The following is a 14251-nucleotide window of genomic DNA, read 5'->3' as shown; positions in this document are numbered from 1 at the left end:
TGACTGTGAAGGAAACTAAGCGGGCTCGGGTAAAACATCTCTAGATGATGGAGACTCAACGACGGTGGAGACTTAACGACAGAGTGACAGCCAAAGAGGAGAGCATTCCCAAAGGGGGGCATCCACCATGGAGACGGAGCCACAGAGTCGGCTCACGCAGGCGTCAGATGGATCGTTACAAATCGCACAAGCGCCAGAGATGACAACGGCTGGCAGGAGTCCGTCACGACCGACACACGCGAGCGGACGCCCGCAGTGGTGGAGCCGACAGGATCGGATCGCACACCATGCGAGAGTTCACCCCCGGTATACGTCGGAATCAGAATGTTTATTTATACTAGAGGAATCCGATGAGCTACAAAGCTCTTTAATTTCCACAGATGTCCAGTCGGTCGTGGATGAGAACGTTACAACAACAATATACAAAAAAACAACAGAAAGTTTATGCAAATCACGAAACGAATTACATAAATTAAACTAAACTATTTTTGCTTCACCAGGTAGACCCCACCGAGTTATTATTTTCTTTTTCAGAAGCGACCTGGTCACAAATATTTCGCGCAACGAAGTGGCTTATTGTGTAGAAATTCATCGTAGCCAAATAATCGAAATAATCCGTGTGTGTGTGTGTTGAACTTAATTCGCACCTGACTTAGCCAACCGTGCTAATCAGGCGCGGGGTCAACGACAAACTAATCACAAAAAGCAGGTCTTAATACAAATCTGTTATTTTCATAACGTGCACACGTGAATGGCACGTGGTATACAACTGCACGATTGGGTAAGCGTTGGAATGGGAACGAGTTTTTTTTTATATTTCGTGTTGGTTTTTTTTAACCACCGACTTACGCAAATGCTTACGTTAATAATAGTTGAGCAAACACATCGTTGTTGGGACACCAGCGCATCCGTGCACTCAAATTAGTGACGTAGTATTCAATGGTGATTGTGTTCACTTAATAGAGTAAAGACTTTTACGAACACACCCGCAACGTGGTGCGGGCAAAGGAAGCCCTCGGCTCGTGTCAAACCGGCCCATCATCCCTCCAAGGCCATTATACTATCAGTTCTACTCTGTGGGAAGACAATCGTTTTTTATTTTAATGACCGGAACTGGCCTCCGTTACCATCATCAAAATCTATTTATACTGGAGGAATCCGATGAGCTATCAAACCTCTTTTTCACACATGTGCAGGAGACAGCACCAGCCATGGGGCAATCTCCTCTTGGACGAAGGCCTCGCCCACCCATCGCCGTCTCTCACGATCCTGCCATGCACTTACCACCTGCACTTGAGCCGACGTCATCGGATCCGTTCCATTCCTTGGCTGCCACTCGATCATTACCCTTGACCATTGGTCATCATCCCTTCGAGCGACACGTCCTGCCCAAGTCCACTCTACCCTGTATCACAGTCCGAAGTGTGCCCTTTTTAACCTCGCACGTTCTCTCCCCAACGAAGCGGCTCTCAACCCGCGGGACGGTCGGAGGCGGCGCGGGCTGCGGCATGGACACCGTGCAGGATAACATGTGAACGCGCGGGGGGAGGGGGGGGGGGAACGTCAGCGCCATGTTGCGGCGACACAACACACCGATTACACAACGTGAAGCCTTGCGAAGACCGCACGTGGACACGTAACCTTGGGGTCCTCCGGGCGTGCACGGGGATTGAGGAGCGAGTCTGGGGACCCGTGGTCTTTATTGGGGGTGGGGGGGGGGGGGTATGGGTTAGTGTGGGGTCGCCATACCATGAAATGGTTTCGATTCACTACTTTTAATCACCGCCATAGGAATGTGGAATTTCCCACATTGACTCAGGGGCTATCGACGGAGATGAATGCCACCCGGGGCTCACTTGAGCGAGGAAACAGGCGCACGCACGCACGCACGCGAGTCGATAAACAGCTGTCACGGGCAAACGCTGCATCCTCCACTGGTCAGTTCAATTAAAAGGCAATTTTCCAAGGCCAGCCAACTTGTCGTGGGGCATGTCACGACTCGACTATGAATTACACGTCAGTCTAATGGACACAAGGACAAAAAGTGATTAAACCTATCAAGCGTGTTCTCACATCTGAGAACCCCGTTTGTCAAGAGCAGTCCGGTCTGTTCCCCCGTACGATGGCAATGTGTTCCGGAGCTGAATACCAATGTCGAGGTCTGCTGGCCATGGACGAGAGGGCTTCATGAGAGAGTTTGTGCAGTGTTGCCCTTCCTCCTCCATTGCAAGAGGTATACGGTCCGCAGTTTGGATTTCATGGCCACAAATCGCACGACTGCGATTTGTGTCTTTAATTCTCCATCTATAAAAGGAGCTGTGTGCATATGCCTGTTGATGTTCTGATGCAGTTGATGGTTACACCAGTGTCTTCGAGGAATGCCTAAGCAAGGAGGTGCAAAACTTTGGGTCTCAAATGGAGGTGTTTATTCTGGACGCCCGCAATTTTTACACTCCGTTTTCCAACAGCGTTATTCCAGATCTGGGCGAGATTCTAGGATGGTGACAGCAGTGCCATCCCAGAAGGGATGCGATCGGGACTTGGGAGTCGCCCACGAGGAAACATCGCCGAGGTCTTGGTAGACGGGTCGGTGGTTGTCGCTGACAAGAAAATCGCACGGATACTCGAGAAGAAAAACTGAACCCGGGGCGGACAGAAATCCTTAAAAATAAAACATTCAACTTAATCAGTCGTCGTCCTCATCATCAGCCACGATCAATCAATCGAATGCGAGATGCAAACCTCCCCAAGCAGTTGCCATTTCACGCGACCCTGAAACGCAACAGTCCAGCGGCCACCTGTACACGAGCGGATTTCCGTCACAAACATGCCCTTGGTGGACATGCGTACGCTCACACACGCTCCCCATTCCCTAGCCCATGCTCCATCGATTATTTGTGACCATTGGTCATCATCCCTTCTAGCCGTGTCTATCCATAGGGCAATTTCTGTTGCTGGAGTGGTCAAAAATGGATAGTTTTCCAACGCCTGGCAGACTGTTCATGCGCTTTGCTTCAGTCCCGTTTCCATTTGCATAACGTCGGGTTTACTGTGGTCATTGCTGACCATCATCAGCCACGATCAATCCACTGCTGGATGAAGGCCTCCCCCAAGCCGCCATCTCCCACGATTCCCCTGATGTAATCGCTCCATCTCTTTAGGTGGACGGTCTCCCAGGCAAGCTGTTCCACCTCCTTGGCCGACACTCCATTGCTAGTCTTGACCGTTGGTGACCATCCCTTCAAAGCGACACATCCTGCACCCAAGCCAATTTCTCTCCCTTAGTTTGAATGACGTCATTAACATGCGTATATTCTGTTATGCATGCGCTCCTCTTTCTGTCGCCCAGTGTCATTCCAAGCGTGCATCTCTCCATGCGCTTCAGTTTTTCTCCTATTATTTTTTTCTTTTTCACGACAGCGCCTCTAAACCGTACGTCTTAGAGGAACCGTGTGCCATGTATAATTCACGCGCTACTCATGCGCACGTGTTTAAAAGTTGATGACAGTACAGTACTGGAAAAACTTGTGGAAATAGCGACGGGTTAACCGATGGTGCCCGGGCCATGGACACGATTAAGAAAATCGTTTCACGTCCGCGAATTAATTTTTTTTTTTACGCTCCGTCGCTTCGTGCGCTGGAATTTACTAAAACACAACGTTTCTTCGGTCACCACCCCGCCCCCCTCCCATCGCACGCCCCCACCACAGTCTCCATTATCAAGTAGCATTCTACCGTGTAAGAAAAACACAGTGCAGAGGCAGTCACGCAAAGCTTATAAAACTTTGGGGGGGGGGGGGTGGGGAGGCGGCTGTAACTTAAAAGCAAAAAATAAAATTCACGTTACTCGAAGTTAGGGCAGCAATTTCGCTACCACGGTCGAAGGGTCTCTCTCTTTATCGACGGAAAAATAATAACGCGCCGGATTCTCGACACGACGCAATTCAGTCCGCGGGTAGCCTCTGGTCACACGAGCAGCAGGAGGAATGGAGCAAAATGGATGGCCGCTTCGTTCAGGATGCTGGCATTTTATTCATCATCGCCGCAATGCGAAACGCTTATCGGAGGAGCGACAAGACGGACCGTGGAATCTGCCCAGCTGGCGGTGTGCGGCGGGTAAATCTGGCACGAGGACCCATCGGCCAGACGAGCGAGCGGGCCACGTGGAGCCATTACCTTCCCCCCCCCCCCCACCGCATTAGCCTCCGCGTGGATGCCGCCGTGGTGCAATGGTTCGCAAACTGGACTTGGCAACCCGGAGCTCGCCGGATTTTTTTTATCTTTTTATATCACGATTCGCCGAACGCAGGTCCAAATGGGCCCAAAAACCGAGAAGCAGCCCGCAGGATGGGCAGTGCTGTTGGAATAAATAGACGAGACTTTGAAGCAATGGTGTAAGGTTTCTTAAACCTCCCCCCCAAACCCCGTCCACCACCCCCTCACACCTCCGTCGGCCTCAGCAGCATAAACGAGTACACGCTTCAGTTATTCAATTGGCAGGTAACGGTGCGGTTGGGTAAAGAAGTGTGGTTACTCCCGACACTCTTCCGAGACGCCTGGGCATTTGTGGGAGAGAAGAGCAGGCCAAATGCCCCCCGAGAGAGGCCCTCTAGGGACCCACGCTCAAGTGGATGCCCTTCTACCAGCTGCGGCACGAGCAAGGACATTGCAGGGCTGCACCTTGGCTCGCCTACCTTTAACCTATTTGGTTTCACATTTGAACGACAAAACCAGAGGTGTGAAAAAAGTGAAAGGAAATCGTTCTCTCTGGGTTTTTGTTCCCTTCACAAGTCAAAAGAGAAGCCTCCGAATGCCGTGAATATTTAAATAAACAATTTTAAATAAACAAATGCCCATTTAGCCTGGGGAAAGCCCTCGCTGAGCTCTCACGAGTTTCTCACAAGGGCGTAAGGGGGCATTGGGATGTTTGACCATTTCAAATTGTGTTTTTTTGTGTCCGTGTACAGGGAAGAAAATTGGAGGGATCCAGAAAAAAAAAAAACATACAAGGAGATAACACTAAAAAAAGGTCCACACAGATAGGTCCACGAACCCACTTGCTTCACTGCCCATCTCCTAGCCACTTCAGGCAAGCCCAGGGGGCTTTTTGAGAGTGGCACATATCTACGAGACGAGGATTGTAATTGTGTCGTTCTTAATGAATTGTGCCCACAATGCAATTACAATTTCAGCACACAATGTTTCTGCATTTGCAATTATAATTGACCGCCGTGTCTGATCCATCAATCCTTGCCTCCAACGCACCCCAGACACTGCAATAATAATTGAAGGAAAAAAAAACTTTAAACGGCATATATTTGAAAGCACGAATTTTAAATCAGACTACTTTTCGCTCAAAACCATTGGGTTGTGCCATGTACAAACGCATTGTCAATCCACTGCTGGTTGAAGGCCATATCATGTAGTTTCAGGCACGAGTGTTGTTTAACCATACCTCACCACGCTCGTTAGTAAGAGGTTTGGCGAGGGGATGGCGGGAGGGGTGGAGAGGTTTGCAGGACCGGTCGAAACCGCTCGTCATCGACATCAGCAGCTGCTGGGAATTGAACTCGGGCCAGAGTTCCTGGCACAGCATACCATCCCCCACTGCGTTCACCGCTCCCCTGTGCATACCGCTGCGCTAGCAATGAAAATGTATATGCATTGTTTTCATTTTATTGCACTGTGCATATTTTAGATTGCCACTGCGATTTTTTTGGTCAGGTAAGGCCCCCTGGGAGCTACATCACTCTTTTCGAGATGCAACTTGGCCTCAAATGATAGCCCAACGAAGTGGCTTCTTACGTGGATATTTGTACAGCAGGCAAATACTCTGAACGCACGTCGATTAAAAATGTGGGAGGAAAAAAATCGGAGGACCTGGAGAAAAATCCACACGACAGCCGGGAGAGCATGCAGGGTCGGGATTGACCTCCTGTACACCAGGCGAGGTAATTCACATCTCGCCACCGTTAATTTAAACGAACTCGCACCGCGAACAAGACGAACGAGTCTGATAACACTGCAGGCCAAGCCCACGCGCGGTAAGGGGGGGTTTTCACAAGCGGTACGTGCCTCTTGCTTAAATGTTTCATATTAACGAAGAAAAATAATCTCAACCATCTTGACTCTATCGACCAGGCTGCCACCAACAAGGACGTCGGTTCCCATATATATATTTTTTACGATGGGTGCTTTTAAAAAAAAAAGATAAAACATAAGCGGGGATCGATGGTGCCCCATACGAGCCCATTTCGTGCACGCACCGTGAACCGGCGATGGAGGATAATGGTCATCATCACCTTGTCATGAAATGCCACCGACACAGAGCACCGTCCAATTTTCACCACTCGTGATCTATCCGCTGCTGGATGAACCAAACCCCCCCCCCCCGCCCCCACCTGCCCCACGCTGTCGCTTCTCACAGTGTCAGGATGCAGAGCTCCGTCGCGCGCCTGCGCAGAAGCCAATCTTCATTGCTCCATCTCCATGGTGGACCTCCCTCCCGGGTGTGTTCTCCGATCCGGCTGGCACTGCCACAAATTTTGACCACCGATCATCATCAAATGATGGCGGGTGTGTTCTACCTCTAGCCCACTTCTCGAAGCTGTCAACAAGCTCTCTCTAATTTTCATTTTGGTCTCTCATCATTGTTTTTCCTCTTTCCCCTTCTCACAGTGTCGCTTGCAGCATGCATCTCTCGCAGCTTCTTCTGTATAATCTTTTCGAGGTTTTGTTCCATTTTGTTGTTCAGCATTCATCGTCAAGTTTCTGATCCTTGCGGCATTGCAGGTCATAAGCATCGATTAAAAACACCCTTCTTCAGGCAAAATAAATAAGCAGACAACACGACTTCCTTAACATGTCCGTCCCTCCACATTAAAACAAATGGAAATGTTTCTTAGGAGACACCATCGGCCGCACGGAATGCTGGGAGAGAGCGCGCAATTTCAGAAGCGTCAATTCAACACCGGCAATAGTTTTGATGTACAGTGTCTCATTAGCGGAGTCAGGCTTGTTTAAAATCACGGTGCTCTTCTTCATTACGCTCTGGTTTCCAAAAGCGTGCAAAACGCTGACCTCAAACCAACTCCCTTTGTCCCAGCAAGTTTGATTGCAATGCATTAATGTCATTGCACAAAGAATCTTGAAGAGCAGTCCGGAATGCGATCCGAAAGCAAATTATTTTTTTCTACCACAAACGAAAGTTTCAAGCGAGTGCCAGGCAGCCCACGACAAACACGGCACTGGGAGATGCATCTACAACAGGCTCTTTGTGTCCTCCTGGGCCGAGTCTGGGTTCTTCACGTCCCCAGTGAAAGCCTCTCCCCCTGCTATGATGATGAGCGTAGAGGCAGCATCCCTCTCCAACTGATTGGCCTCGAGCCCGGCTTGGGTTTCACGACTCGCTGCACAAATTCTGTGCACGCCATATATTGGATTTGACTTAATTGTTGTTGTTATTATTATTGTTACGCCTGTTTATCCAGAAAAGCCACACCGGGTCTCACGATTCTTTTTCAGGAGGTTCCTGCCAAGTTTTCGCAGAAGGCAGTGATGAATGTGACGTCATTTGCTGGGGCAAATCTGTAAAATTGGCAATTTCTGGAGCACACAATGGCCCACTCGTGCGAATTGCATTGTGATCTCTTTGACGTCCACGGTAAAGCAGACGGCACACATGTATTTATTTAATGGGTATTAGAGCAAGTGGAGGAAATTCCAAATTTCTGTGGTAGGAGGAGCCAGTCTATCCATACGTCAATTGCTGTTGCTTAAGTAGTCAACATTCATTTTATGTATCACCTGGAAGACTGTTATTGGGCTTTGTTTAGTCCCGTTTCCATTTATAGAACGCGGGTTACCGTAGTCATTATCACCGTCATCAACCACTGTCAATCCACTGCTGGATGAAGGGCTCCCCAATCCGCCGCCACCTCCCGCGATTCCACCCGGCACCTGCCCACGAGCCGATTCTATCGCTCCACCTCTTTTTTTTTCTGCAGACGCCCTCCCAGACACATTCCAATTCTTGACCGTTGCTCCGTCGCTAGTCTTGACCGTCAGGCTATCGCCCCTTCTAAGCGACACGCCCACGCCCCCTAGACCACTTTGCCTTCCTTTACAATTTGAATGACGTCATTAAGCTGGGCGCTAACATTCCCCCGATCCTCGTGTTCCTCTTTCGGTCCCTCGGTGTAATTCCGTGCTTCTTGTTCTCATTTGTTTTTAATGACCAGCGTTCGTAGGAGGAATCGCATGTGCTGTACAACTCGCAGACACTTAACTCGTGTGCACGTTCAAAACGTTGGTAAACACACAGCACGGTGTTTCACCCGCCACTCCGCAAGATCACAACGCGTCCCTCTCTGCCTCTTCCCTCCGTACTGCTTCGCACTTTGGAATTTCTCTCTTCCCATCGTCGTCTCCTTCCCCTCCCCCCCTCCCCCGCCCTCCACCAACCTCTTACGATGGGGAAAAAAAGAAACCTCTCTCAATTCAAGAAACGGGTTCCACCCTTTGTCCGTTGAAACCTCGATAGCGGGCACGTTGTTGGCCGCTTGACGTTTTGCACCACTGCGGCGGTGGCGGGGAGGGGGGCATGGGCTCAGCAACTGCGTTTAAAAAAAAAAACTAAAACCAAGGACAGCATCGCTCGATTGGGCCGTGCTGCGAGTTGGAGATCATTCAAATTTTTATGTTGTGCCATTCCCCCCCCCCCCCCCACCGACCCCTCCCCCCTGATTGCGCCGCATCTGCAACGAGATGGAGAACCCGTTGGGAATCTCTCGCAGGGCAGCACAACACCTCGGTTGTCGGGCGAGCGGGCCCGACGGGAGAAAAATAAAAGTATCCGAAAACACATTTCCGCGAGCGGCAGAACACGCTGATGAGTTTTCACGACGCGATGATTAAGCAAGCGTTTAAATTGAGATGGCTACGCTCCCCGTCGCCGCGCGTGCATCCTCGCGCCAGCTGGCTTCCCCCGCATGCTCCGAAAAAGGAACACGCCTGCGTCTGGCCCAGCGCCAACACCGCAACGCCGATCGCTCGCTCATTGCTGCAGCAATGCGCGAGCGAGTTCTTGTACAAGGTGCAACAACAACAAAAAAGGCGCAGCCCTGCAACTGCTTTCTCATGCCGCCGATAGCTCCTCGAGCTCCTCTGACACGGTGCTGCTTTTGGCTTACTCTTTCATGCCGGTCACACGTCTTAAACTATTAAAACTAAACTATTTTTTTTCAAGTAAGGCCCACTGGAGCTGTATGGCTCTTTTTCAGAAGCCACCTGGCCACAAATTATAGCTCAACGAAGAAGCTCATCGCGTGGAAATTCAGAGCAGCCAAATACTCTAAACGTACGCCGATTCTAAATGCGGAGGGAAAAACCGGAAGACCTGGAGAAAAATCTACGCGATCACAGGGAGAACATGCAAACTCCAAATATACAGGCGTCGGGGTCGGAATCGATCCCACAACCTCCTGCATATCAGGCAAGGTAGTTAACATCTCACCACCATAGTGCTCCTGTCTTAGAAGAAGTGGGAGCCCACACGTTACCTCGCCACACATAACTCGCTGGTCCACTGTGGTGCACACATTTAAACCTGCTGGGTGGACAGAGGCTTGGCAATTCAAGAAACTCGTACGTATGTAGAACTTATTTCGCACCGCACGTAGCCGACCGTGATAACTTGCGGCGCGGTCACGCAACGAGATAGAACCAGTGCCCTCTCAAGTCCGGTGCGGGAACCATCACACACCACAGCAGCACGTCAACTCAAAGCCCTGACACCCAGTAAGAGTATGGCGGTTTGTACTGCCCAAGAATAATGACAAACGTTACCATACAGGCACAGAGACAAAGATCTTCCATATAGCCTTATAGACCCAGTGAGACAAGTGCCATTCATCCGTGCAATGGATGAACGTTCCGTGTTCGGACTGCTAGCCAACACCCATTGAGGCCGGCATGTCGCACAATGAGGTGGTGTCGGCGGCACCACGTCACACTACCTTGTGGTCGTTCCAGCGATGATGTCCACAACCCGCACCAGATGCTTAGTGAGGGCCGAATCGACATACAGGAGACCCAGGACCCATTAAGTGTCACTCGCCACAAATTGTATCCATGGTCAGATATTGACACCAGGCTACAACAAAGTCGGGAACGCAGTATGCTAACGGCGGAAACACCGTTCCCCCTAAAAGATCTAACACCTATGCAGGCCCAGCGTGGCACACGAGGGGGTGGGTGCCAAGCACCACGCACGGCCGCCTTTGCCTCCCCCACGGTGATGTTTACACACCGCACCAGGTACTAATTGGAGGTCGAGTTGACCCAGCAGAGTCCCAGGACCGCTTCAGATAATCTTCACCTGGTATTGGCCGTGAGCGGGGAAACTGAACTCTGGTCACCAGGTTTCGTAGCGCACACTGCTGCACCGCCACTCCCCCCTGCCCCCCGCCCCAAAACACGCGCAGCACACAGACACTCTCTCCACTTGGCACCAGATGATTACACAAAAGAGGCACGTCTTTCCGAGGCGTAATTTAAATAGACATACCAATCAGCGGCTCCTCTCGGGCTAGACGGCTGACCTTCTGCAGTCTGGGTCCTTCTCCCAGGTTTCCCGAATAGACTCGGGGGGTGCCTCCTCTCCCTCACCCAAGACCAGGGCGGAGCGATTGCCCCAAAAAAGAAAAACCGCCGCGCCGTGCCAAATCTACTCATCAATAACGACGCGTGTCGATCGGTGACCCAGTTTCCGCTCAAGCTCTTATTATTGACTTCAAGCCCCCCGCCCCCCAGCCTTCTGGGTTTCCCACAGTGGGGGGGGGGGATGGGGGAAAAAAAAAACAACATCATAAAACACGTCGGCTTTCGTGACCAATGTCATCCATAATACAGGTTGATTTTTTTGGGGCTAGATCGCGTAAATATATAAATGTATCGATAAAACCGCCACCGTCCGACACTGCCAATAATGAATGTTCGTCACGTAATCAGAATGTGGCCGATTCGTTACTAGTACAGCACACCGTTGTGTTCGAGAGCAAAGCCAGATTGTAAATGTTGTGGATTGGGCTCTCCAACACACCGGCGTGCTGTACTAGTGACGAATTTGCATGTTCTGTTTACGTGACAAACCTTACTAATTGGCTGTCGGGTGGTGGTGGGTTTATCAACACATTTATATATTTACGCGGCCAAACCCAAAAAAAACCTGTATTATGGAGATCATAAAAAGTTTCATTCTTGGCCTACATGAAGAGGCGGTGGGTTACCTGGCACGTGGCCTCTGAAGGAGGCCCTCGCAGGTAATGTGCGGCCCTGGATTGTGTTTTTTGCACAACCGTTTAAAAATGTGACGGATGTTAAATTTTAAAAATAAAAACGAATTTTGTCCAAATTTGATCGTCCCATCGGCGGCGGCCATAACACGAGACAAAGCGTCCTTTAGAATTTCTCACAGAGCCTTGCAACGGGGCCCACCAAAGTGGAAATCACAGAAGACAGCACCTCCTGCCCCGCTCGGCGTGCGAGAGCGCCGTCTGCCACACGACAACGAAACCGACATTTGAATTCTCAGGGGATGGAATGTAGGCGACTTCAGTGCAGAGCAACGTTGGACGCTTCTTGTGTCGTCAATCGTGACCAGGCCGAGTCCATCGACTCGGCACGCTCGAGCACCCCGGGTTTAATCAGAGGCGGGCTGCTTGGATTCCAACCCAGGCCCCCCTCAGGGATGCCAGCTCAAAGTTCTGACCTCAGACCCTCTGTGTGGGTGGTATTAACGATCAGCTGTGAAGAACCCTACTCAAGACCCCTGGGGGGGGGGGGGGGGGGGCTAAAGCGGGAAGGGACCAAGGCTTGTCGATCGGACATAGATGAATCATTTAATTGGAATCGATAAACCGGCAATGTTTTCAACCTGCCGTATGCGATTTGCAGGCATGCCTACGCTTCAGCCCGCTTCAAGTCAAGCTGCGTAATCAAAGCACTAAAGCAACACAACTGCTGCTGCTGGCTTAAACCCTTCCTCCACATTTATACGAATCATTGGCCGCGTAGGAGAAGACAGGGAGGGGGGAGAGGGGGGGAAACAAATTCGGGCAAAAGGAAAGTTCCAAACGCATGCCATTTGTATGCGGCTCATTTTCAAGGTCAAGGTCAAGCGAGATGTGGTTTTTTTTTCCGCTGCCTTGGAAGGATAACAAATGTCTGCGGCTGGCTGTTTAGTTCCTATTTAACAACAAGCCAACCCCTGCACCATTGTGGCCTGTGTGTGCGCGCGTGCACGCGCGCGCATGCAAATTGATCCGTGTCTGCAATTTTTTAAAGACGTTTGAGGAAATAACGTCACAAATATAATGGGTGTAAAAAAAAAGGACGTGATATATTATTTTAATCGGCCATGATCAATCCGCTGCTGGATGAAGGCTCTTCCCCACCCCCCCCCCCCCATCAAGTGGTAAAAAAATTCCCGACGGACGTACCCCTCAAGATAAATTCAATGTCTTGGCTGCCCACTTCAATGACATATCGTGTATACCTATCAACGCGATGTGTGCAGATGGATGAGCTATCTGTATTCGGCGAGAATTTAATACATTTAAGTGCACAAAAATACGCTTTAGAAATCATGGTGAGCAGCATTTACAGCATCAAATTATATATATAGATGTAAAAAAAACAATGGCAAAGCAAACAAAGGAATTTGAATAAATTATTGCTAAATAAACAGACGTACAATTTCATGGTCATGCGACCCGAATGCCCATTCGTTAAACATCCATCGCGTCAGGCATTCGTCATCATCGGCCGGTCACACAAACCGTACATTATTCACACGTCCAGCATCCTACCAGACGCCCCCTGCCCCCCCCCTCAAATCCCCCCTCCCCTTCACCCCCCCCCCCCCCCCCCCGTCATCATGCTTCCAATCCACGCAACTGCCTGCCTCGGCTCCGCACTCTGCACTTCCGTTGTTCGACAGCCAGCCACGAAATAATTTGAATGAAAATGAGAAAAACATTTCTGCAAGTCGACTTTTTAGAGTCACTTATACCACATTGACCCGTAATAATAATAATAATACACGCCACACCATGACTCATTTCTTCATCATTTCATTTCCCTGGTGTACGAGCAAGCCAGCACCATCACCACTGTCACTCTCACCACACACAAAAAAGCAGTCAGCGGTGCTGGATTTTCAGACAGATTTGCTCTCGCCGCTTTACTTGAACGGCATTCCCTTTTCTCCGGCGTAACGTGATGATGAATGCAATAATCACACCGGAGAACCATGTCGAAGGAGAATGAACCCGGGATGAATTAAAAGCGGATTTTTAATAACTGGATGAGATGTTACCACGTGGCTCCCCGACGGGGTTAGCACCGAAGCAAAAGACACACTGAAATCCCCGGGTTCGAATCCGGATGTCAGTCACTGGCGATTCAAATCGGGTTTCTCAAGCGTTTAGTTAGGCGATCTCAGGCTGGCTACGAGTGAAATAACGACGAACAACTTATTTTTCCGTCGATGGCGAAGAAGTAAAACCAGGCTGTACACATCTTGATAGAAAGGCGGGTCACCTCTGCTGGTGGATTAGAAGCCCGTGCAGAGATAACTTCCCAAGTAGTTCTACGGTGTCATCTTCTGGGGACATTCTCAAGAGGGGAGTAGGGGTGGTGGTGGTGGTCGTGGTGGTGGTGGGGGGAGTCGAGGTCAACGCTGCTTCACCAGCAAGGTGCTCGCGTGCGTACAACGCCACAGTAGCGGGCTCCCCATTACCGCGGTGCCGGACAAATTGCATTCTGCACGCATATGAGTTGGCAGCACTCAGGGCCCGTGATTCATCGCTTTCCAAAATCAACAATATTTATAGCAATGTGCCTGCTTATGGATGCTCTCCATTGAGCACAGGCCCCCACACACACACACACACACCCTCTGCTCCTGTGTAGTGGATGCTCGGCAGGATAATTGGCCGCAGGACTAGTAGTTAGGAGGGGGGGGGTTCTTCTTCTTCTTCTCTCTCTAAAATGAAGAGAGTAATTAAGTGTTCTTGTAAGCCTCATCTCCATGAATAATGTTTAACAAGGGCATTACCTTATCAATCAATTGTTGGTTAAATTACATTAACTCACTCGCCAAATTCTTAACCCTTAGCTCTAACTGTAACATTAACCTCTTATCCACCACGCTTAAAACTACATCCCCTTAACCCTTATTAGTGCTAAC

The 14251-nt window shown here is 50.1% G+C and overlaps 1 protein-coding gene across 4 annotated transcripts in view; it reads right to left on the bottom strand.

Annotated features, from left to right (window-relative positions):
• The window catches only part of LOC116952684 (membrane-associated guanylate kinase, WW and PDZ domain-containing protein 2-like), a 137345-nt gene that overhangs the window by 50910 nt on the left and 72184 nt on the right, over positions 1 to 14251 (bottom strand). The gene's annotated exons all lie outside the window — the stretch shown is intronic.

Source organism: Petromyzon marinus, chromosome 48, assembly GCF_048934315.1.
Source record: "Petromyzon marinus isolate PM22_M1 ecotype Great Lakes invasive population chromosome 48, UKy_Petmar_22M1.pri1.0, whole genome shotgun sequence".
NCBI lineage: Eukaryota > Metazoa > Chordata > Hyperoartia > Petromyzontiformes > Petromyzontidae > Petromyzon > Petromyzon marinus.
The sequence above is the reverse complement of the archived record's forward strand: the minus strand, read 5'-3'. Positions and strand labels throughout refer to the sequence as shown.